The 23,021-nt window shown below is 50.4% G+C and overlaps 1 long non-coding RNA gene across 2 annotated transcripts in view; it reads right to left on the bottom strand.

Annotated features, from left to right (window-relative positions):
- LOC132004169 (uncharacterized) overlaps nucleotides 1-23,021 on the bottom strand; it is a 32,719-nt gene that overhangs the window by 3,784 nt on the left and 5,914 nt on the right. For both annotated transcript variants that reach the window (XR_009400436.1, XR_009400435.1), the window contains exon 2: nucleotides 634-782. This is a non-coding gene — a long non-coding RNA (uncharacterized LOC132004169). The remainder of the gene's footprint in view (nucleotides 1-633; nucleotides 783-23,021) is intronic.

Here is a 23,021-nt window from a genome sequence, read left to right as displayed (position 1 = left end):
GGTAAAGAACACTTCTGAACTCATTTTATAAAGCCGACATACCTTAATACCAAAACTTGACAAGGACATTAACACAAAAGGAAAATCCCAGGCCAATTTCATTTGTGAACACAGATGTAAAAACCCTAAGACGATATTAACAAATTGAATCCAGCATATATAAAAAGCATAACATTATGACCAAGTAGAGTTCATTCCAGAATGCAAGGTCGGTAAATCAGTAAATACAGAATCGCCACATTCGCAGAATAAAAGAGGCAATGCTTATGATCATTTCGAAAGATGCAGAAGAAGAATTAGATAAACGTCAATATCCATTCCAGATTAAAAAAAAAAAAAAAAACTCTTGACAAAGCAGGAAGGAAAAGGAGTCTATGTAATCTGATACAGATATCTACAATAAACAGAGAGCAAACATCGTACTTCATGGAGAAATTTGAACACTTTTCCTCTGAGATGGGGAAATGAGTAAGGGATGCGTTCTGCTTACCATTTCTGCACAACAAACACGGCCGCGCTAATGTATAGGGAGCAAGACAGTGATATATTGCAAGCTTTTCAGGGCATTTATCCTGTTGAATGGGGGGAGAATGGGAAAGATTAAACTAATAAAAAGCAATTATGTGGGGGCACCTGGGTGGCTCAGTAGGTTAAAGCCTCTGCCTTTGGCTCGGGTCATGGTCCCAGGGTCCTTGGATCTAGCCGCACATCGGACTTTCTGCTCAGCCTGCTTCCTCCTCTCTCTGCCTGCTTGTGACCTCTGTCTGTCAAATAAATACAATCTTTAAAAAAAAAAAAAAAAAAGAACAATTATATAGCAATGAGAATCTCTCTTCCACTTTGCTCATCCCTTTTTTTCCTCTGGGGATCAGAACCAGAGTGGAAGCAACAGTCTTTTGGATTGCCAATCAGATGCTGCTGATCGTTCAGCTTTAGACCAAGAAGGAGCCTTGAAATATCATCCCCTATAACAACCCTCTGGATTCACAAGAAAAGAACGACAGGCCAGAGAGATTGAAGGAGTTGTCTGAGATCCTACTGCCACTTAGAACCCGTTTTCCTCACTGGTTGGTAATGTGAGTCCCTTAGGTCCAACGTGAGCGTCCCCAGGTGCCGCAGGGACTCCACCTCCTGGGGCAAAGGCTCCGGAGGGAAGCGTCACCCACGGAGAGGCAGAGCAAATCTGGTGGCACACCTTTCGCCCCGCTGACATCACAAGCAGAATGCTGGGGCTGGTCACACTTGAATTGTGATGTCAAGGAACAAAGCTGGCAATTTTCGAGAAGGGGGGGGGCAACTTGATAGGGAAATCACAAAACAGCAGCCAAAGGGAAAGGTGAGAAGGCAGCCATCGGATCCCAAGACATGGAGAGGGCTGGGGTGGGGCGCGTGGGACGGATGGGGACCCTCCTGACAGCTAGTGAAGTGAGACCAGGGCAAGGCCCCTGCACCTGAACGCCCAGGGGTTCTTTTCTCTCCCATCACAGGGCCGCCAAGCCTCTAGCCCTCCCTGACATGCAGAAGGTTTCACGTAAGTACTTGTGTCCACTTTCCCTTACATTGATGTGACTTCTTTCTGCCATCCGCTTGCTTGACCAAGATCTGTTGCAGGAGTTAGGGCTTGCACATGGAGAACACAAGCCCCATGTTATGCCTCCCATGTTGGCTGACTGATGACACAGTCTCTGTACCCCATGGGGAGACAGCTGCTTCTATGGAAAGGACTGGCCCTCAGAGGCCCCTCAACTCCTGCTGTGGCTTCTTCATGGTTCTCCTCTGTCTTCTCAGGGCCAGCCCAGGACCGCAACCCAGTCCTGCAGCCCCCTGCCCAGACCTCAAGACTTCCCCAAACCCAGCTCCTAATGAGTAACAGCAGTCTCGGCCCCTTCGAGGACCAAGTCCTCTGTCCCATTTGCCTGGAGGTGTTCCGCAACCCGGTCACCACCGCCTGCGGGCACAACTTCTGCATGACCTGCCTCCAAGGCTTCTGGGACCACCAGGCCACCGAGGGCGAGACACTCTACTGCCCCCAGTGCCGGGAGAGCTTCCCCTCCAGACCGCGCCTCTGCAAGAACGTCGTCCTGGAGGAGATGGTGACCTGCTTCACCCAGGCCAAGGGCCACACCTTGGGATCCTCTCGGGTCCTGGCGGGGCCCCAGGACGTGCCCTGCGACTTCTGTGCTCCACAGAAGCTCAAGTCGGTCAAGTCCTGTCTGCAGTGCGTGGCCTCCCTGTGCGAGAAGCACCTGCGCAGCCACTTCGAAGACCAGGCGTTCCAGGACCACTCGCTGCTGGAGCCCGTGTGGGACCTCAAGAGCCGCCTGTGCCGCAAGCACCGCCAGCTACGGCAGCTGTACTGCCGCACGGAAGGCTGCTGCGTGTGCGGGGCCTGCCTGCTGGAGGAGCACAAAAACCACGACACCATCCCCCTGGAGGAGGAGCGTGCCCGCAAGGAGGTGAGGCGGGAGGGGAGGAACCAGGGCCTTGCTGCCCACAGGCCCACACCGACCCAGCGTGAGTCTTTTTTTTTTTTTTTTTTAAATATTTTGGGGCACCTGTGTGGCTCATTTGGTTAGGCGACTGCCTTCGACTCGGGTCATGATCCTGGAGTCCTAGGATCGAGTCCCACATCAGGCTCCCTGCTTGGCAGAGAGTCTGCTTCTCCCACTGACCTCTCTCCTCTCACGCTCTCTCTCAAATAAATAAATAAAATCTTAAAAAAAAAAAAAGATTTTATTTATTTGACGGAGAAACACAGCGAGAGAGGGAACACAAGCAGGGGGAGCGGGAGAGGGAGAAGCAGGCTTCCCGCTGAGCAGGGAGCCCGATGCGGGGCTCGATCCCAGGACCCCGGGATCATGACCTGAGCCAAAGGCAGATGCTTAACGACTGAGCCACCCAGGAGCCCCAGAGTGTGAAAGCCTTTCATAAGCCGGGGGCACACCTGTCCGTGGAGGGTAGTTATGAGACCATCCAAGTGACAGCCATGGGGGCGGGCGCACAAGGACATGAGAAAGGGCTGGCAAGTTCGATGAACAAGGGTCCCAAGTTGTATGTACGAGTTCTAGGGTTCATTTTTTTCTTGCACAGCAAAAGGAAAGCTGGAGAGAAAACATGTCATGTCAGGTGGAGCGAATCCCCTCCTTTTCTCTACTTTCAACTCTTGTTACATATATCTGCCCTGGTTTTTCGAGGGGAACACATATTTCAGACATTCTACCATGTGTGTTCGGTGAGAGTGCTCTCCCCACATAGCCACCGGGAACGGGAACGACAATGGCCCACGGCCAGAGGCTCAGGCTGGGGTGGAAACCCATTCACCACCCTGTTGAGCTCAGCTGGCACTTTTTCCATAGCGAGACTTGGTCAGCAGCGTGTTGACTTAGAGTCTGGCTTGAGCTGCTTATCTGGGGGTGCGCCAGCAACAGCTCACAGACAGGCACTTGGACCCGCACAGTTCTTCGTCTGCTGTAAACAACAATGTGTCGATTGCTGGAACAGGTAGAGACGGAAAGCTTCTCTGTAGAGAGACATGGGACACAGTGCGCGTTGGCTGGGCCAGGCAGCGCCAGCCCAGCGAGTTATCTCCAGGGCTCCGTATCCGCTATGTTCCTCCTCGACCCACTGCCACCTCTCAAGCCACTGCGCACTCGACAGCCCCTTTCTATGACCTGAAACCCCGTGGTCATCACTGTTAGGGCAGAGAACCTGGGAGTCAGAGACCACGAGCAGAGGGTAGACCCTGGGCCACCGTCCCTTCAGCGCTGGTCTTTCTCTCTCTCTCGTGCAGGCATCTTCCGAATGTAAGAGGTATGTCTCCTCTGGGCTTGTGGAAGGGCTTCTCCGAGGCCACTTCCTGGAATCAGGGGCCCTCTCCTCCTCCCTCTCGCTCCCAGGTGGAGGTTCGGAAGGTCCAGGCCAATGTGGAAAATCAGATGCTGATCGTCAACTCTGACAGCCAGAAGCACAGGGGGCAGGTGGCCTTTCTCTCGGTAAGCCTGGCCCACCCTCTCTCCCAGGCCGGGGCTTCCCGGCAGTGCCCTGCATCGGGCTCAAGGGCCCTCTCAGGGCTTGGAGTGGAGGTCGTGGAGCCCAGCTGTCAGCAACAAGACACCAAGGCAGGCTCCGGGCCAGAACACTCAGGGTACCTGGCTCCAGCTCCTAGATACCTCTCGACACTCCGTCCACCCCACCCCCCTGCAGAAACTGATCCAGACAACTCGTGAGGAGGTGAACACCTGCTTCTCAGAGATCATCCAGGACGTCAAAAAACTGCAGATGAAGATCTTGGATTTTGTGGAGAAAGAGGAGGCAGGGGCTCTGGGGAAGCTGGGCAGCTCTATCCAGCAGAGCCACAACCGGCTCCTGAAGCTGGAGGGGGACAGCATCTGGCTCCGCACCCTGCTCGCCAACAGGAGCGACCAGCAGTTTCTGCAGGTGAGCCCCCCACCCGCTCCCAGGCCCTGACACAGCCTCTGCTCCCTCCTCCTCGCCACCTGCAGATGCCCCGGATCTGCCCAGACCTAGGATTAAGTGGTCCGCCTTTGGGGCAGCCTCTCTTCGTCCATTCTCCGGCCTCCAGGAGGCTCCCCATCCCAGGCCATCAGTCCCGAGCTTACACCAACCCACCTGGCTTCTTCCTCCACCTGGGGCCCTCAGCTTTACCCTAACCTTCCTGCCTTCATTTCCCTGGAACAGAAGGGAGTGGACCCTGGGATTCCGAGTACCTGCCGCGGTGTACGTTTCTCCAGACTCCCCCAGGTCAGGAAAGCAAGCAAGTCCAGAATAATCCAGATAGCCTGGCATGAAATCCCTTTTCCTTCCCCAGCCCTGGCCTGGTCCCCAGCCCATTGCTGCTACAGGAGGGTAGCAGGCAGAGTCACTAAGCAGAGGTCTGGGTGACAGCAACCTTGTCTATGCGTGTGGCCCAGGGCTCCCCAGACTCCGGACTCAGCACTGACCTCCTCTCTTCAGCTGGGATCACGCGCCTGGGAGCAGATTTCTAACTTCTAGAGCTGTTGCTCACTGTGTCCAGCAGTGAGCCCCCCTCACACAGCAGCGGCCTCCCTCAACACACACATACACCAGGAAACATATGGCAAGGTTTTTCCCTAAGCAATTAAAAGCTCAAAAGAAATCCTCTTCCCATTGTTTTCTAATACACTTTGCTTAATGCACGAGGCCACAGTGGCCATGCTTTTGGCCAAGCCCTCATCTAAGACCTCATGACCAGCAGGGAGGGAGAGAGATGCCCAGGTTGGAAAATAAGCCATTTCTTCACCTGCCTTATGGTTCCGGGGACCACGGAGCCCCTAGCATAAGTGGGAGCTCCTGGCATCGGCCTGGGCGCTGGTTCACAGGTGGCCCTGGGGGCCGCTCCCTGCCTTCAGGAGTTCCCTAGGCTGAAGCACTTCCCTGCCTGCGTGGAACCCCTGATGGGAACCAACTGTGAGGAGAAGCAGACCTTCCTCCAGTTGCCAGAGACCCTGGAGGAGCTCCGGACTCGGCTGATGGACCTGGGCCTCAGCTTCATCAATCAGCTCCTCCTGAAGGGTCAGTACCGGGCAGCCCGGGGCCACCGGACACTCACCCGCGTTCTGGGGGCGGGACCGCCCCACTGGGCAGTGTTTGGGGTTCCAGGCACTCGCAGAGAGCCCTGCCTGCCCCTGTGTGCCTTCCCCCAGGTGACGCAGCCTGCTGGAAGCCCACGCCTCTCTCTGGAAGAACGCTGGGCTGTAAGAGTGTCCTCAGCAAAGCCCCTCCATCCCCCCTCCAGGCATTAAGATGAACTCCTACGAGGTGCTGCCCCCAGCTGTGGACAGGAAAACACTTCTCAAGTGTGAGTCCTCCGCAGTGGCGTCCACAATGGGGTGGGGAAGAAAGGAGCAGCCCCACTCCCACCCTGCGGGGACCTCGACTTCCCCAGCACCCCCTGCTTTCAGACCAGGGCTCCAGAGAGATGCCAGCCCTGGTTGCCCTGACCTCCCACTGGCGACTGGAGACCTCAGAAGGACTCAGCCTGCAACTGCAGGTCCCTGACCTTCCCTCAATCCCGTCCAGTCTCAGGTCCTCGGTCCCTGGGGCCGCTCACCCCATCTCGCTTCCCTGTCTCCTCCCGCAGGTTACTGCAACCTGAACTTTGACCCCACGACGGCCAGCGAGGAGCTGTTCCTGTTCAAGGAGACCCACTCGGTGCTGAACCTGGGCATCCTCCTGGAGCCCTTCGCCACGGGCGGCCCCTTCCCCGGCTTCAAGCAGTGGCCGCAGGTGCTGTGCTCGCGCGGCCTGTCCGAGGGCCGCCACTACTGGGAGGCCGACGTGTCCAACTCGTGGGTGTGCCTGGGCCTCACCTACCGCCGCAGCCCCCCGCTCGGCAGCCGCCCGCGCCGCAACATCGTCTACCTGCTGGGCCGCAACCCCTACTCGTGGTGCCTGGAGTGGGACTCGCTCAAGTTCTCCGTGTGGCACAACAACACGCAGACGGTGCTGCACGGCGGCTACCACCGCACGCTCGGCGTGGCGCTCGACTGCGGCGCCGGCTGCCTCTCCTTCTACTGCGTGGCGGGCGGCGTGAGCCTGCTCTACCGCTTCCTCGTCTCCTTCCTGGAGCCGCTCTACCCCGGGGTCATGGTCAGCAGCGGCGCCTCGGTGACGCTCAAGCAGCACCCAGAGGCGGAGGCGTAGGCGGCGGTCAATAAAGCTGGACTGGAGCGCTGGCTGGGCCTGCGGAGGGGCGCGGGGGTGGGGTGGGGGTGGCCACGGGAGGTCCCGGCCCCCGGTGGAGGGGTGGGATGGGCGGCCAGCCAGCCTCCCGACCCGCCGCCCGGGATGGCCTGGGAATCCCAGGAAACAGGCAGACCCCTCCGTTCCCGCAGCCCCTCGGAGCCAGGCTGGAGTTCCCCCAGGTGGCCTCGGGAGGGCGGATTCCTGACCCGGGTGCACAGTCTCCCCCACCGTGGTGACCACCTTCCTAACCCCCCATCAGAGTGCCCCTGGCCTTCTCTCCAGCCTGGTCCTGGCTCCTCAGCACTGGGGACCCAGGGATGTGTTCCCCCAAGGCCAGGTGGCCTGAGTGGGCGGGGCTTGGAGCAGATGGCTGCTCGCTGCTCCTCCCCCGCAGGTGACCTGGCTGAGAGGAGCACCTAACATGGGAAGGGGAGGGGGGTTCTGTCCCAGCTGCTTAACTGGGGTTTGGGAGGTTAAGGCGAGGAACCCAGGCTGAGCTCAGGCCCAAAGACAGGCTGAGGGCCTACTGACGGGAGCAGAGCGCCTCGGACAGCTGGTGTTTGCTAGTCCGGCCTCCGCGCTCCTCGAGCCGAGCACCGCTCAAAAGCAAAGGGGGCTGCTTGCGCATCCCGGCCTCTGGCATCCCAACTGCCCCGCTGCGGGTGCGAAGTCCCCCGTGAGGTTGGATGCCAGCCGGGTTCCTGCCTTGCGACCGCAGAAGCGCGCCTGGGGACTCTGGGGAAGCCACGCCGGCATTTCCAGCCTCAACCAGCCGCTAGTTCCTATGGCTTCTCCGGCCAAGGCCCTCGGGTTAATGATTGACTCTGAAGAGGAAACGCTACCAATCCAGGAGAAAATCCCTCCGACAAGCTACAAGCTACGAAGTCCAGAACCCGCCCCAAGAGCGCCCCGCGTCACACCCAGCTGGGCCTGTTGGAAGAGAAATTAGTGACCCTAGTTTCCCATCAGGAGAGGTCATTTTGGCGCCAGGGCAGGGCCAGTCCGGAATGGGGTGCAGGGGGTACGCTCAAGGTCTCCGAGGGTGGGGCGGCCTTTGGCTCCTCTGAGCAAGCTGTGGCTTCTTGCCGACCGTCCTTTCTGGAGTCTTCACTCAGCACCAATTCCAATCACTCTTACCCCCGTGAGCTATTCCCCGTGCTGATAGGCAGGAATGAAATGTAAACTTTTCCAATGTTCAGGAGACGTCTTTACATCCACAGGCCTCCATCTTGCCTCCCCACCCCTCACCCCTGCGATCTTCATTCTTCCTCTGGCTGAGGTCAGGAAGGGCTGAAGAGGCTCCGCTGGCGGGGCGTGTCTAGCTGCATGGATCTCCGAGTCTTTCTGCGTCTCCTTGCAAGGAGGCGCTACCCTTGCCAGCTCCTCCCGGGGTGCCCTGTGATGCCGGAACAGTCCTGACACCTTCCTGCACATGTTGGTGTCAAATCCACACCTGAGCTAAGGGAGTATTAGCTTTCCTAAAAAGCTCATCTGCGGTTCCTAGTCCACTAGGAATTCGCGGTGATCGTCCTGGGTGGGGTGGGGGTCCTCAAATGCTTTTTAGTATTTCACGAAGCAGGCCTGGGAAAGCAGGCCTGCACATCAGGGAGGCTACCCAGCAAACCAAAATGCCAGCGTTTTCTGCTGGGGTCCTCCCAGTGCAAGACCAGCCAGTGCTCTTGGATAATCATGTCTGTCAACCCCACCCCTTCCCTTTCCCCCACTGCTGAGACACCAGGGAAGGGACTGTCCCTGCAACACCACCCACTCTTCTCATGACTTCCTGCTCATGCCTTAGCACTCAAATATTTTTTTGTGTGTGTGAATCTGAACAGGCTGTAAACTAGTCTGTCACCAAGGATTATTTCGCTTTAAAAATGTCCATGTTGTTCTTTACAAAAAAGATGGTGTTCCTGTATTACTTGGATAATTTTAAAATTAATCTTTTTTGCATTTTCTATAAAAGTGATGTTGCGGGACGCCTGGGTGGCTAAGTTGGTTGAGCAGCTGCCTTCGGCTCAGGTCATGATCCCAGCGTCCTGGGATCGAGTCCCACATTGGGCTCCTTGCTCGTCAGGGAGCCTGCTTCTCCCTCTGCCTCTGCCTGCCATTCTGTCTGCCTGTGCTCGCTCGCTCTCTCTCTCTGATAAATAAATTAAAAAATCTTTAAAAGTGATGTTGCTTTTATTTAACACATGACATCTACTATATGCCAGCCACTGCTGATGGCAAATGAAATGTTTGTGGCCAATATGAACCTCATAACCTTATAAATAGGTATGAATTATCCCCATTTTATGGATAAGGAAACTGAGAAGAGGTTAAGTGACGTGTCTAAGGTCATAAAGTTATATAATTGAGCCAGGATTCAACTCTAGGCTGTCTTTTTTTTAGCTATTATGCTACACCACCTCTCCTATTCTGCATTTGCTCTAGAAAACTTACCAATATTGTACTTCCAAAATGCAAAAAGTTATGCAAAATGCAAAAATGACTTGTTCACTGATTATAACATTACATCTATATTCTACAAATTCTACAACCTATAGCTTTGGTGTGTGTATGTTTGCTTAATATCTGCACCCAACATGGGGCTCAGACTCACAACTCCGGGATCAAGAGTTGTAGGTTTTTCCAACTGAGCCAGCCAGGTGCCCCACCTCTGGCTTTGTTTTGTCTTTAATTCCTTCCTGATTCCCACTGGAGATGGGTGGCGAGTGGCAACTGAGCCAAAGCCACAGATGTTGCTTCCTCCTTGTTACTCCCAAGTTTGACCCAAACTCAGAAGTGCTCAAGGTGGGGGCCAAAGGTTCTTAGTAGCAGCCATGGTTTCCACCCATCTCATCATGCCGTCCCACAGTCGGGGGCGGGGGGGAGAACAGAAGCAGGACCAGGTAGCAGGAACCTAGGGAAGAAGGCTGAATCCTGCCCTCTCCCAAGGGATGGTGTGTTCAAGCTGGGGATAGAAAGGAGAGGCTGCTTGTGGGAGCCTGGCATATGGTGGGCACCTGGCGGCTGTCAGGAACATCCCACTTAAGAGAGCATCAGCTCAACTCTGCACTTTACCCGTGAGGAAGGCTCCTGGTAGTACGTGGACCAGATCCCACCAGCAAAGGAGAGGCGGGCTGTTTCTAGCCTGCCCTGCCTCAGTCCCACCCTGACTCCACCCCCCAGCTCCTGGCCACAAACATCAGTCTCCTGTAGCTCTCATGGGCTTCATTACCAGCCCTATACTATCCTATCCTCCAAAGGGTCTTCCCTCCTGGACTTTGCTCATGCTGTCCCTGCTGCCTAAAACACTCTTCCACCATCACCCACTCAAGTGGGACACTTGTCATGTACTCCCATGTGGAGCTTAAGACAGCTAAGATGCTCTGTGTTCTAAGAAGCCAGTTTTTAACCCCCTCCCTAAGCCAAGTGGCGTTCCCTCCTCTCTGCTCCCATAACATGCTCCACATGTGTTCCTCCTGGCATCTACTTGTTTCCTGTGAGAATTGTCCATCGGATAGAGGGGCAGGCTGGATATTTCATGTCTCCAGTGCTAAATGCATGCCTACCAGAGAGCAGGTCCCTAACAAATGTTGACGCAAGGACTGAAGAAAACTTTCTAGAGGTTGGAGGGTGGAGGGGCCACCCAGATCCTTTCCAGGCTCAGGTCAGGTTTGGTGTGAGCGGCCTGGCACAGCTGCCCAACGACTTCCTTCTCCTCCCTTTGCCATCCTTTTGCTACGTTAAATCTGCACATGCCCTGCATCCAGGTGGGAGCAAAGGACCTTCCCATTCCTCCATTTGCTTCCACTTTTGACCTCCCCTTTAGCATGAGGATTCTTTGAGGCTGAGGATCCTCCAGTAGATGTGTGAAGGGAGAAACACCTCTCTCAGCCTCTTTTTCCTGATCAGCAAAATGGCATGGATAGGCATACCATTCATATTTGCTAAAGATTATATGACTCCCTGTGTTTCTCAAAGCAGGAAGCTGGGAAACATGCATTTGGGCAGGACCGGGATGAGGATGAAGCAAGTGAGGCATTCATCTCAGACACAGAATTTAAGAAAGGGCCCTAAGGGGCACCTGAGTAGCTCAGTCAGTTAAGCATTGGCTCAGGTCACGATCCTCTAGTCCTGGGATCAAGTCCTGCATCGAGCCCTGCTTCAGGGTCCCTGCTCCCTCCTTAGTGGGAAGTCTGCTTCTCCCTTTTCCTTCCCCTGCTCATGCTCTCTCTATCTCAATCTCTCTCTCAAATAAATAAAATATTTTTTAAAAGGAGGGTACTAAATGAGAAAAATATGCAGCCAAGAATACCTTATCCAGCTAGAATGTCATTGGAAATAGAAGAAGTGATTAAAATTTCCCAGGACAAACAGAAACTAAAAGAATTTGTGATCACCAAACCTGCCCTACAGTAACAGTCACCTTACAGGCAATACAATGGCACAAAATTCACATCTTTCAATAGTTGTCCTAAATGTAAATGGGCTAAATGCTCCAATCAAAAGACACATGGTATCAGATTACATAAAAAAGCAAGACCCGGAGTACCTGGGTGGCTCAGTGGGTTGAAGCCTCTGCCTTCAGCTCAGGTCATGATTCCAGGGCCCTGGGATCGAGCCCCACATCGAACCCCGCATCTGGCTCTCTGCTCAGTGGGGAGCCTGCTTCCTCCTCTCTCTCTGCCTGCTTCTATGCCTACTTGTGATCTCTGTCTGTCAAATAAATAAAATAAAATCTTAAAAAAAAAAAAAAAGCAAGACCCATCGATATGCTCTCTGTGAGAGACTTATTTTAGACTCAAAGACACCTCCAGATTGAAAGAAGGGAGTGGAAAACCATTTATCATGCTGTGGACATCAAAAGAAACCTGGGGTGGCAATCCCTTTATCAGACAAATTAGATTTTAAACCAAAGACTGTAAAAAGGTGAGGAAGGACATTATATCATACTTGAAGGGTTTATCCAACAAGAAGATCTAACAAGTGTAAATATTTATGCCTCTAATAGGGGAGAAGCCAATGATATAAGCCCATTAATAACAAAATCAAAGAAACACATCAATAATAATACAATAATAGCAGGGGACTTTAACACACACCCTCACTAAAATGGACAGATCATCTAAGCAAATGATCAACAAAGAAGTAAGGGCTTTAAATGAGACACTGGACCAGATGGACTTCACAGATATATTCAGAACATTCCATCCCAAAGCAACAGAACACACATTCTTTTCTAGTGCACAAGGAACATTCTCCAAAATAGATCACATCTTGGGTCACAAATCAGTTCTCAATTGGTACCAAAATACGGGGATCATTCCCTGCATATTTTCAGACCACAATGTTTTGAAATGTGAACTCAATCACAAGAGGAAAGTTGGAAGGAATTCAAATATATGGAGGCTAAAGAACATCCTACTAAAGAATGAATGGATCAACGAGGAAATTAAGGACAAATTTTAAAAATTCATGGAAACAAATGAAAATGAAAACACAACTGTCCAAAATCTTTGGGATGCAGCAAAAGCAGTCCTAAGAGGGAAGTATATAGCAATACAAGCCTTTCTCAAGAAACAAGAAAGGTCTAAAATACCCAACCTAACTTTATACCTAAAGGAGCTGGAGAAAGAACAGCAAGTAAAGCCTAAACCTGCAGGAGAAGAGAACGAAGAGCAGAGCAGAAATCAATGAAATAGAAACCAAAAGAACAGGGGCACCTGGGTGGGTCATTTGTTAAGCGCCTGCCTTCAATTCAGGTCATGATCCCGGCATGCTAGAATCAAGCCCCACATCAGGCTCCCTGCTCAGTGGGTAGCCTGCTTCTCCCTCTCCAGCTACCCCCTGCTTGTGTTCCCTCTCTCACTGTCTCTCTCTTTAAATAAATAAATAAAATCATGAAACAAAACTAAAAGAAATCCAAAGAACAGTAGAACAGATCAATGAAACTAGGAGTTGGTTCTTTGAAAGAATTAATAAGACTTATCAAAAAGAAAAGAGAAAGGACCCAAATAAATAAAATCATAAATGAATGAGGAGAAATCACAAACAACACCAAAGAAATACAAACAATTATAAGAACATATTAAGAACAACTATATGCCAACAAATTAGGCAATATAGAAGAAATGGATGCATTCCTAGAGACACATAAACTACCAAAACTGAACAAGGAAGAAGTAGAAAACCTGAACAGACCTGTAGCAAGCAAGAAAATTGAAGCAGTAATCAAAAGTCTGCCAACTAGAGCCCAGGGCCATATGGCTTCCCAGGGGAATTCAACCAAACATTTAAAGAATTAATACCTATTTATCTGAAGTTTTTTCAAAAATATATATATATATAAATAAATATATATAAATATATATATTATATATATGTGTGTATACATATATATCATCATATATATATATGATGAAAAACTTCCAAACTCTTTCTTGAGGCCAGCATTACCTTGATCCCAAAGCCAGACAAAGACCCCACCAAAAAGAAGAATAACTGACCAATATCCCTGATGAACATGGATGCAAAAATTCTCACCAAAATATTAGCCAATAGGATCCAACAGTACATTAAAAGGATTATTCACTACAACCAACAGGGATTTATTCCTGGGCTGCAAGTTTGATTCAATATCGACAGTATCAATGTGATACACTACATTAGTAAAAGAAAGGACAAGAACCATATTATCCTCTCAATAGATCCCGAAAAAGCATTAGACAAAGTACAACATCTTTTTTTGATTAAAACTCTTCACAATATAGGGATAGAGGGTACATACCTCAATATCATAAAAGCCATCTATGAAAAATCCACAGTGAATATCATTCTCAATGGGGAAAAACTGAGAGCTATTCCCCTAAGGTCAGGAACAAAGCAGGGACATCCACTATCACCACTGCTGTTCAACACAGTACTAGAAGTCCTAGCCTCAGCAATCAGACAACAAAAAGAAATAAAACGCATCTAAATTGGCAAAGAAGAAGCCAAACCCTCAGTCTTTGCAGATAATATGATACTTAATGTGGAAAACCCAAAAGACTCCATCTCAAAACTGCTAGACTTCATACAAGAATTCAGAAAAGTGGCAGGATATAAAATCAATGCACAGAAATCAGTTGCATTTCTATGCAACAGTGAGACAGAAGAAAGAGAAATTAAGGAGTCAATCCTATTTACAATGGCACCCAAAACTGTAAGATACCTAGGAATAAATCTAACCAAAGAGGCAAAGAATCTGTACTCAGAAAACTACAGAACACTCATGAAAGAAATTGAGGAAGACAGAAAGAAATGGAAAAACGTTCCATGCTCATGGATTGGAAGAACAAATATTGTTAAAATGTTCATGCTACCTAGAGCAATCTACACATTTAAAATGCAATCCTTATCAAAATACCATCCACTTTTTCCATAGAAAGAGAACAAATAATCCTAAACTTTGTATGGTACCAGAAAAGACCCTGAATAGCCAGAGGAATGTTGAAAAAGAAAACCAAAGCTGGTGGCATTACAATTTCGGACTTCAAGCTCTATTACAAACCTGTAATCATCAAAACAGTATGGTACTGGCACAAAACAGACACACTGATTAATGGAACAGAATAGAGAACCCAGAAATGGACCCTCACCTCTATGGTTAACTAATCTTTGACAAAGTAGGGAAGAATATCCAATGGAACAAAGACAGTCTCTTCAACAAATGGTGTTGGGAAAATTGGACAGCCACATGCAGAAGAATGAAACTGGACCATTTTCTTACACCACACACAATAATAGACTCAAAATGATGAAAGACCGGAATGTGAGATAGCAATCCATCAAAATCCTTGAGTAGAACACAAACAGTACCCTCTGTGACCTCAGCCACAGCAACTTCTACCTAGACACATTGCTAAAGGCGAGGGAAGCAAGGGCAAAAATGAACTATTGGAACTTCATCAAGATAAAAAGCTTTTACACAACAAAGGAAACCGTCAACAAAACCAAAAGATAATCAACAGAATGGGAGAAGGTATTTACAAATGACATATCAGATAAAGGGCTAGTATCCAAATCTAGAAAGAACTTACAAACTCGGGGCTCCTGGGTGGATCAGTGGGTTAAAGCCTCTGCCTTCGGTTCAGATCATGATCCCAGGATCCTGGGATCGAGCCCCGCATCGGGCTGTCTGCTCAGTAGGGAGCCTGCTTCCTCCTCTCTCTCTGCCTGCCTATCTGCCTACTTGTGATCTCCTTCTGTCAAATAAATAAATAAAATCTTTAAAAAAAAAAAAAAAAAAGAACTTACAAACTCAAAACCCAAGGAAGACAAATCCAACTAAGAAACAGGCAGAAGACATGAACAGACGTTTCTGCAAAGAAGACATCCAGATGGCACATAGATACATGAAAAGTGCTCCACATCACTCGGCTTCAGGAAAATACAAATCAAAACCACAGAGATACCACCTCACGCCAGTCAGAATGATTAAAATTAACAAGTTAGGAAACGACAGATGTTGGTGAGGATGCAGAGAAAGGGAAACCTTCCTACACTCTTGGTGTTTAAGTGTGGTGGAATGCAAGCTGGTGCAGCCACTCTGGAAAACAATATGGAGATTCCTCAAAAAGTTGAGCTATCCTATGACCCAGCAATTGCACTATTAGGTATTTACCCCAAAGATACAAATGTAGTGATCTGAAGGGGCATGTGCACCCCAATGTTTATAGCAACAAAGTCCATGATAGCCAAACTATGGAAAGAGACCAGATGTCCATTGGCAGATGAATGAATAAAGATGTGGTATATATATATACAATGAAATATTATGGAGCCATCAAAAAATTAACTCTTGCATTTGCAATGACATGGATGGAACTAGAGGGTATTATGCTAAGCAAAATAAGTCAATCAGGAAAGCGATTATCATATGATCTCACTGATCTGTGGAATTTGAGACACACAAGGCAGAGGATCATAGAGGAAGAGAGAAAAAATGAACCAAGATGAAACCAGAGAGGGAGGCAAACCATAACAAACTTGTACTCTCAGGAAAAAAACTGAGGGTTGCTGGAGTGGAGGGTTGGAGTGGCTGGGCGACGGACATGGGGGAGGGTACGTGTTGCAGTGAGCGCCGTGTATTGTGTAAGACTGACGAATCATAGATTTGTACCCGTGAAACAAATAATACATGATATGTTAATAATTTTAAAAGATTGCTGCATTAAAAAGGGCTCCAAAGTCTCAGTAATCAAGATAAATGTTCTAATGCAATATTTTACAAAATCAAAACTAATGCAAAAATCCATGGTGGGCAGAATATCAAAATAGTACATAAAGCGCAGATCTGACCCAGCACGTGTACTACTTGCTTTGTAACCCCTCAGACTAAGACTGACCCTGATTCTGCTGACATTTTATTCATGAAACCAGGTGACTCCATTGGCCATAGTTTGTTGATCTGGTTTTCTAGAATTATTGCATTAAATTATTTGCCTTGATTACTGAATTTTCTTGGTATCCCGTAAATTTTGCACTCCTGGCAAGTGCTTCACTCCCCACACCCTAGATGGGCATGTTGCGTATCTGGAATTGAGTAGCTGGACCAGGGGTAAGCATCAAGGATGTCAAACATCCTGCAGGGCTCAGAATAGCCACCCTCCAACACCCCTGTTGTTAGTAGGATATGTATGTGCCCAGATACTTCAAATGAAGAAAAGTTAAACAACATTCATTTAACTGCTCACCCTTGCCAAAATAAATAATAACCAAACTGTCAGAAGCCCAGGGGCACCCTTTAAAAGGCTTTTGGTTCCCTGCCAAGTGTTTCTGAGCGCTGACTCTTCCTGGCTTACAACTAGATTCTTCCTGCCTGGAGGATATGTGGCTTAGTGCTTTTGCATTTCACACGTAGTTGGGAGAGGACATCAGTGGTTAGATTTCTGCCCAGTTTGCTCCAGTGTTCCACAAATGTCCTCTGAATGGCTCTGTGGGCTAGTCACAGGTTTCCCCATGTGGGCTGCGGTGGGAATCAAGATAGACTGAGTCTCTACCCCGGTGCAGCTCAGGGAGTGGAGGAGGAGAAACTCTAAGATCAGTCACAAGGGGTGAATGTGTCTAGCCACACACTCTTCAAGGGAACAGATGACCAAGGAGCCATCCCATGCCAAGTATCAGCAAACTGTGGCCCATTACCCATTGCTGTATAGCTTGCAAGCTAAGAATGGTTCTTACTTTTTTTTTTCTTTTAAGATTTTCTTTATTTGACAGAGAAAGACATAGCAACAGAGAGAACACAAGCAGGGGGTTGGGAGAGGGAGAAGCAGACCTCCCACTGAGCAGGGAGCCTGATGGGGGGCTCGATCCCAGGACCCGGGGATCATGACCTGAGCCAAAGGCAGATGCGTAAAGACTGAGCCACCCAGGTGCCCCAAGGTTCTTACAGTTTTTAAAAATTTTGTTTATTCATTTGTCAGAAAGAGAGAGTGAGAGTGCACAAGCACGGGGAGCAGCAGGCAGAAGGAGAGGCAGGCTCCTGGCTGAGCAGGGAGCCCAACGGGGGACTAGATCCCAGGACCCTGGGTTCACGACCTGAGCTGAAGGCAGAGGCCCAGCTGACTGAGTCACCTAGGCGTCCCCAGATTCTTACATTTTTTAGTGGGGAAAAGAAATCAAAAGAAGAATATTTGGGGGGCGCCTGGGTGGCTCAGTGGTTAAAGCCTCTGCCTTCGGCTCAGGTCATGATCCCAGGGTCCTGGGATTAGAGCCTCACATCGGGCTCTCTGCTCAGCAGGGAGCCTGCCTCCTCCTCCTCTCTCTTTCTGCCTGCCTCTCTGCCTACTTGTGGTCTGTCTGCCAAATAAATAAAAATCTAAATAAATAAATAAATAAATAAAAATAAAAAAAGAAGAATATTTTGTAACACATCAAAGTTACACAATTCAGATTTCAGTGTCCATAAATAAAGTTTTATTGGAACACAGCCATGCTCGTTTGTTTACATATTGTGTATAGCTGCTTTTGCTCACAATGGCAGAGTTGCAACAGAGGCTGTCTTGCAAAACCTTAAATATCTACCATTTGGCCCTTGACATATAAAGTGTGCCAACTCCTGATTTAAATCAATATAAATGCACAATAGTGCAAAGGTCAAAGAGGAGAGGTAGATGTGCTAGGAGAAATAACCATGGAAACCAGCCTCACCAGGGAAATAAGGGATGTCTTCCTGAAGGAGGTGATGTTTGAGCCATGATGTGAAATAATAGAAGTTTCCAGGCAAAAGGGATCAGGACAGTCCTCCATGCAAGGGGGCCAGGAGAGGTAAAGCCCCTGCAGCTGGGCACACATGGCAAGCAGAGAAGGCCAATGTGGCTGGAGGCAGTGAGTGAGGAAGAGAGATTTGGGGCTGAAAGGGCGAGCAAAGGCCAGGCTTTGAGGGTCTTGTCACTATACCAGGAGCTCATCTTCATCCTGCAAGTCCTAGAAAGCCAACGTAGAGTCTTTTTTTTTTTTTTTTTTAAGATTTTTATTTATTTGTTAGAGAGAGAGAGATACAGAGCGCAAGCACAAGCAGACAGAGTGGCAGGCTAGAGGCAGAGGGAGAAGCAGGCTCCCTGCCGAGCAAGGAGCCCGATGTGGGACTCGATCCCAGGATGCTGGGATCATGACCTGAGCCGAAGGCAGCCGCTTAACCCACTGAGCCACCCAGGCGTCCCAGCCACCGTAGAGTCTTAAGCAGGGTGAGAAATCAGGCAAGATCAGACTTACTTTGTAGAAATATCAGGGCAGCTATAGTGTTGAACAGGAATTTGAGGTCTCAGATGGACAACAACGGTCCAGGGCTGGTGATAGTGGAGATGAGGGCAGGCGGCTAGAAGAGAGAAATACTAGGAAGTAAAGTGAGCAGGACTTGGTTATGGATTAGATATGGCACATGAGAGAGACCAAAGGTCGTGGAAGGTCAAGGAAGGTTATGGGATGCTGGTACTGCCATTTACTGAAACAGATTCCAGAAGAAGGACCTGGTTTGGCTGTGGTGTGGGGGAGGGGCAGTGGAGGACAGCATCCACAGCGAACACTGGTTGATGCTGGGTTTGGGTGCCTTCGAGGCACACAAGAGAGGGTGGTAGGTTTGATATCTGGAATGCGGGCTCATCAGGATACAGGTGGTGGCTGGAGCCACAGGTGTGGCACAAAAGAGGACAGGGTGAAGGTCAGAGTCTGTGGAACTCTGCCATTCATAAAGGTCAAGGGTAGGGCGCTTGGTTGGCTCAGTAGGTTAAGGGACTTCAGCTCAGGTCATAATCCTGGAGTCCTGGGATTGAGTCCCACATAGGGACTGAGCTCCCTGCTCAGTGGGGAGTCTGTTTCTCCCTCTGACCCTCCCCCTCTCTTGCTCTCTCTGTCTCTCTCAAATAAATAAATAAAAATTTTAAAAACCCCACAAAGGTCAAGGGTAAATAGCAAGAGTGGCAAGAGAAGTGGCAGGAAACCCAGGTGAGAACGATGTCCTGCAAGCCAAGGAAAGAACGAATTTCAAGGAGGGAGTGGTCAGTGGGGCCAGAGGCTTTAGGTGAGGACAAGACATGTCCTTCAGATGTGGTGACCCAGGAATGACCAGAAGGGGTAGAAGTTCAGCTTTTGAAGACAGAGGAAGGAGGGGAGTTCTGGAAGCACTTTCCTATCCAGTTGGGCCGTAGAGGGGGCTGGAGCAGGCGCTGGAGGGAAATAGGAATGGACGGAGGATAGACCTTTGGTTTTGTTTCATTTTAAGAGAGACCAGAACTTGTTTAAATGTGAGTCTTGCACAACGGCCTATATGAGTGATGATTCAGAACTCCTCTGGGTAGATTTACACCCAGCAGGAACTTTAGACTTAGCGAGAAATGCTAAAACCCCCACGGTTCCCAAGGGAAGGAGACTCAGTGCAGAAGGAGGCAGGCCAGAAGCCCCAGGGAAGATGTCTCAGTGGAGGGGGGCCTGGGGCTGCCCCCTGAAGATGGGTGACTCCATCAGGCCACAAATGCATCTTGGGCAACCGTCCTGGGTTGAATAGTGCCCCCCAAAACTCATGCCCACCTGGAATCTCAAAATGTGACCTGATTTGGAAACAGGGTCTTTGTAGACATAATTAGTTAAGATGAGGTTATATTGGAGTAAGGTGGGCTCTAATCCAATAACCAGTTTCTTTATAAGAAAACAGAGTCACAGAGATATCCAGACACAAAGAGAAGATGGAGGGAGAAATTGGGATGATCCTACCACAAGCCAAGGAGCGCCAGCAGCCCCCAGAAGCCAGGAGACAGGTGTGCAATGGATTCTCCCTCAGAGCTCCAGAGAGAACCAACCCTGCCCACAACTTGATCTCAGACTTCCAGCCTTTAGAACTGTGAGAGAATATGTTTCTGTTGTCTTAGCCCTCCAGTCCGTGGTCCTTTCCTTTGTGGAAGCCCCAGGAAGCCAACACAGCACCTGTTGAAGGCTATGTGTTGGGTGCTCTGCCAGATGCTGGAGATACCAAAGCTGGTCATCCCCGAGGTGGTCCTGGCTCAGGAAGCTGTGACATCAGGGACCACCATGGATAACTCTCTAGAAGAGGTGGCACGTGGCTTCTGTCCTAATAAACCGTGGGAGTTTCCACGGTAGTGGGCTAGCACGGGCGTGAAAACAGGGGCATGATCAAACGCCGGTCAGGACCAGAGCAAAAGAAGGGAAGGGACCAGCAGGGGACTAGGCGGCCGGCAGAAACCTGACCTTGATTCTTCAGTGCCCTGGGCACCATGGAGAGAGGTCCTTCAGGGAATGGCATGATCCAGTTTGCCTGATGGAGGCTGAGTGGGAGTGAGAAAGAAGGTCTTGGAGGTGGAGTGAGGACTTGAGCAGCGGAAATAAGGGAGGGCAGGAATGCGCGGGGAGGGGGGGGTAGATGCGAGCATGCGCGCAGGGATGGGTAGATGCGAGCTGAGCGCAACAGGTGAGCTATCAGCGCGTGGGCTGGACGGGTTGGGAAATCGGTGTGTGTCCAGAGCCCTGCCCAGGTGTGGGCAGAGTGGTTCAGGCACCCAATGCCAGGGAAGGCTTTTAGGTATAGCCCCTGAAAAGGTGGGTGATTTGGGAAGATGAATCTGGCAGTCCAGGCAAGGGAGGCTAAGTGGAGAGGTCCTGTTGAGGTTCAGGGTCTGCGCTGCAGAGGTCTGATGTGGCCCCAGCCGGGTAAGACAGACCAGCAAGACGGGAAAGAGCAGTCCGTGGAATTCATGAGTCGCTGGAGGTGACGATGGAGGTGAAGGGAAGGGAGCGAAGCCGGGACCGTCAGAGAACAGAAGCGGGGCCCAGTCTGAAAAGGAAGATGGCAAGGGTGCTGTGGGGCACGCTGAGTTGGGTGACAGAAAATCACAAGGAGAGGGGCCTGGAGCTCTGGAGAAGGGGGGCCTAGGCTGGAGGAGAGAGTCTGGTTAAGAGGCAAGAAGGAGGAATCAGGAGAAGGAATTAGGGACACAAGATGAAAGGGTGACCCCAGAGCCAAGGGAGCCCCCTTCCAACACCCCCCTCCCAGGCTAGGAGAGAGCAAAGTGGTTATTTGGAGAGAGCGCTGTGTCCAGGCCATAGTTCTAGAAGTGACTGACTGCCTGATTTAGGACCATTGCCCCTGAACTCAGGCCAGGACTAAGCACAGGGACAATCCCAAATCAGAGGTTATGAGGTCACCCTGTGGTTTCTCTTGTTCTATTGCCCAGCCCAGCCCCAGCATAAGGCAATGTGCTGCTCCCGAGTGGGAGAGAGTAGGACACCTACGCCCCCCACCAGGAGGTGGGGGCTGGGGCAGAGGGGAGGGTAGAAGCAGTGGGTGCCCAACATCACTGCCAGCATCTATGGCCAGCTCCAGGACAGGCCGTGCCCATCAGATCTGAATTCACAGGGTCTTCAGGCAAATGGCCAGCTGGATAGACCTCTGCGGCCAGCCGACAAGCTGCCACACGCCCTGGGCAGAGTAGGGCAAACCGGCAGAAGAGTGAAGAAGAGAAAGAATGGAGAAGCAGCCCCAGTGCTGGTGGAGAGGGAAAGGGACTGTAAACAAGAAGACATTGAGGGGTCCAGCCACCAGTAGCGTCCAGGACAGCCCAGACAGGTTGCCCCCGTGGTTTCGGCAGGGACAAAGCCAGGGGCAGCACAGGGTCACAGCCAGAGGCCAAGAGCCAGGGAGAGGGGCAGAGAGACCAGGATCCCATCCTCGGACTTTTAAGTACTTAAAATATATATTTTTAAAAGTTTTATTTATTTATTTGACAGAGAGAGTGAGAGAGAGATCACAAGCAGGCAGAGAGGCGGGCAGAGAGAGAGGGAGAAGCAGGCTCCCCGCTGAGCAGAGAGCCCGATGGGAGGCTCGTTCCTAGGACCCTGAGATCATGACCTGAGCCGAAGGCAGAGGCTTAACCTGCTGCTGCCCCTCGGAACAATTTGTTACTTAAACTGTAACCCCTGGAGGATTTTCCCAGTTACCAAGCACGTTTAGATATGGCCTCGAGAAGTACATATACTGGCAACGGGTCTCTGGGGAGAAGGACGACGTACGACCGTGAAGCTGGGCAGCCGGGGATGCCCGGCCCGCCGCCTGCTCCGGGAACGCCCGGTCAGCTCAGGGTGGAACGGAAACCGCCTGCTTCCCTTTTTCCTTGTCGCTCCTTTCTCTTCCCGTCGTTAGTTAGATGAGTCCTTTGAATGTGCTTGGTTAACTATACACTGGATCCTCCTCCTCGCTCGTCTGCAAGACGTGACTAACGTTTGACCTTCATCGGTCCTCCTGTTGCCTATTGTTTCTATCCAATAAAAGTGAGACTGTGGAGTTGCTCGTGGCCGCAGCCCTTTTCGACTGTGGTCCCCTGCTCCCAGTCTCTGGCAGCTGACTTGTTTGTGCCTAATTCTTCTCCCATTGCCGGCTGGAAGCGGCATTAACCCACTGAGCCACCCAGGCGCCCCAAGAGTTAAAATATTTTTAAAGAATTCCAGACTGTGGGGGCGCCTGCGTGGCTCAGTGGGTTAAGCCTCTGCCTTCAGCTCAGGTCATGATCTCAGGGTCCTGGGATGGAGTCCTGAATCAGGTTCTCTGCTCAGCAGGGAGCCTGCTTCCTCCTCTCCCTCTCTGCCTCTCTGCCTACTTGTGATCTCTCTCTGTCAAATAAATAAACAAACAAACAAACAAACAAAAGAATCCGAGACTGTGGGCTTAGGGTGCTAAGACCCAGAAATGGGGGCATTACTTAGATGGGCAATAGTTCATCCATTCCTTCATTTCAGCCAGTGAGCCAGGACCTGGACAGCAC

This window comes from Mustela nigripes, chromosome 16, assembly GCF_022355385.1.
Source record: "Mustela nigripes isolate SB6536 chromosome 16, MUSNIG.SB6536, whole genome shotgun sequence".
NCBI classification, from domain to species: domain Eukaryota; kingdom Metazoa; phylum Chordata; class Mammalia; order Carnivora; family Mustelidae; genus Mustela; species Mustela nigripes.
This window is presented reverse-complemented; position numbering and strand designations above follow the sequence as displayed.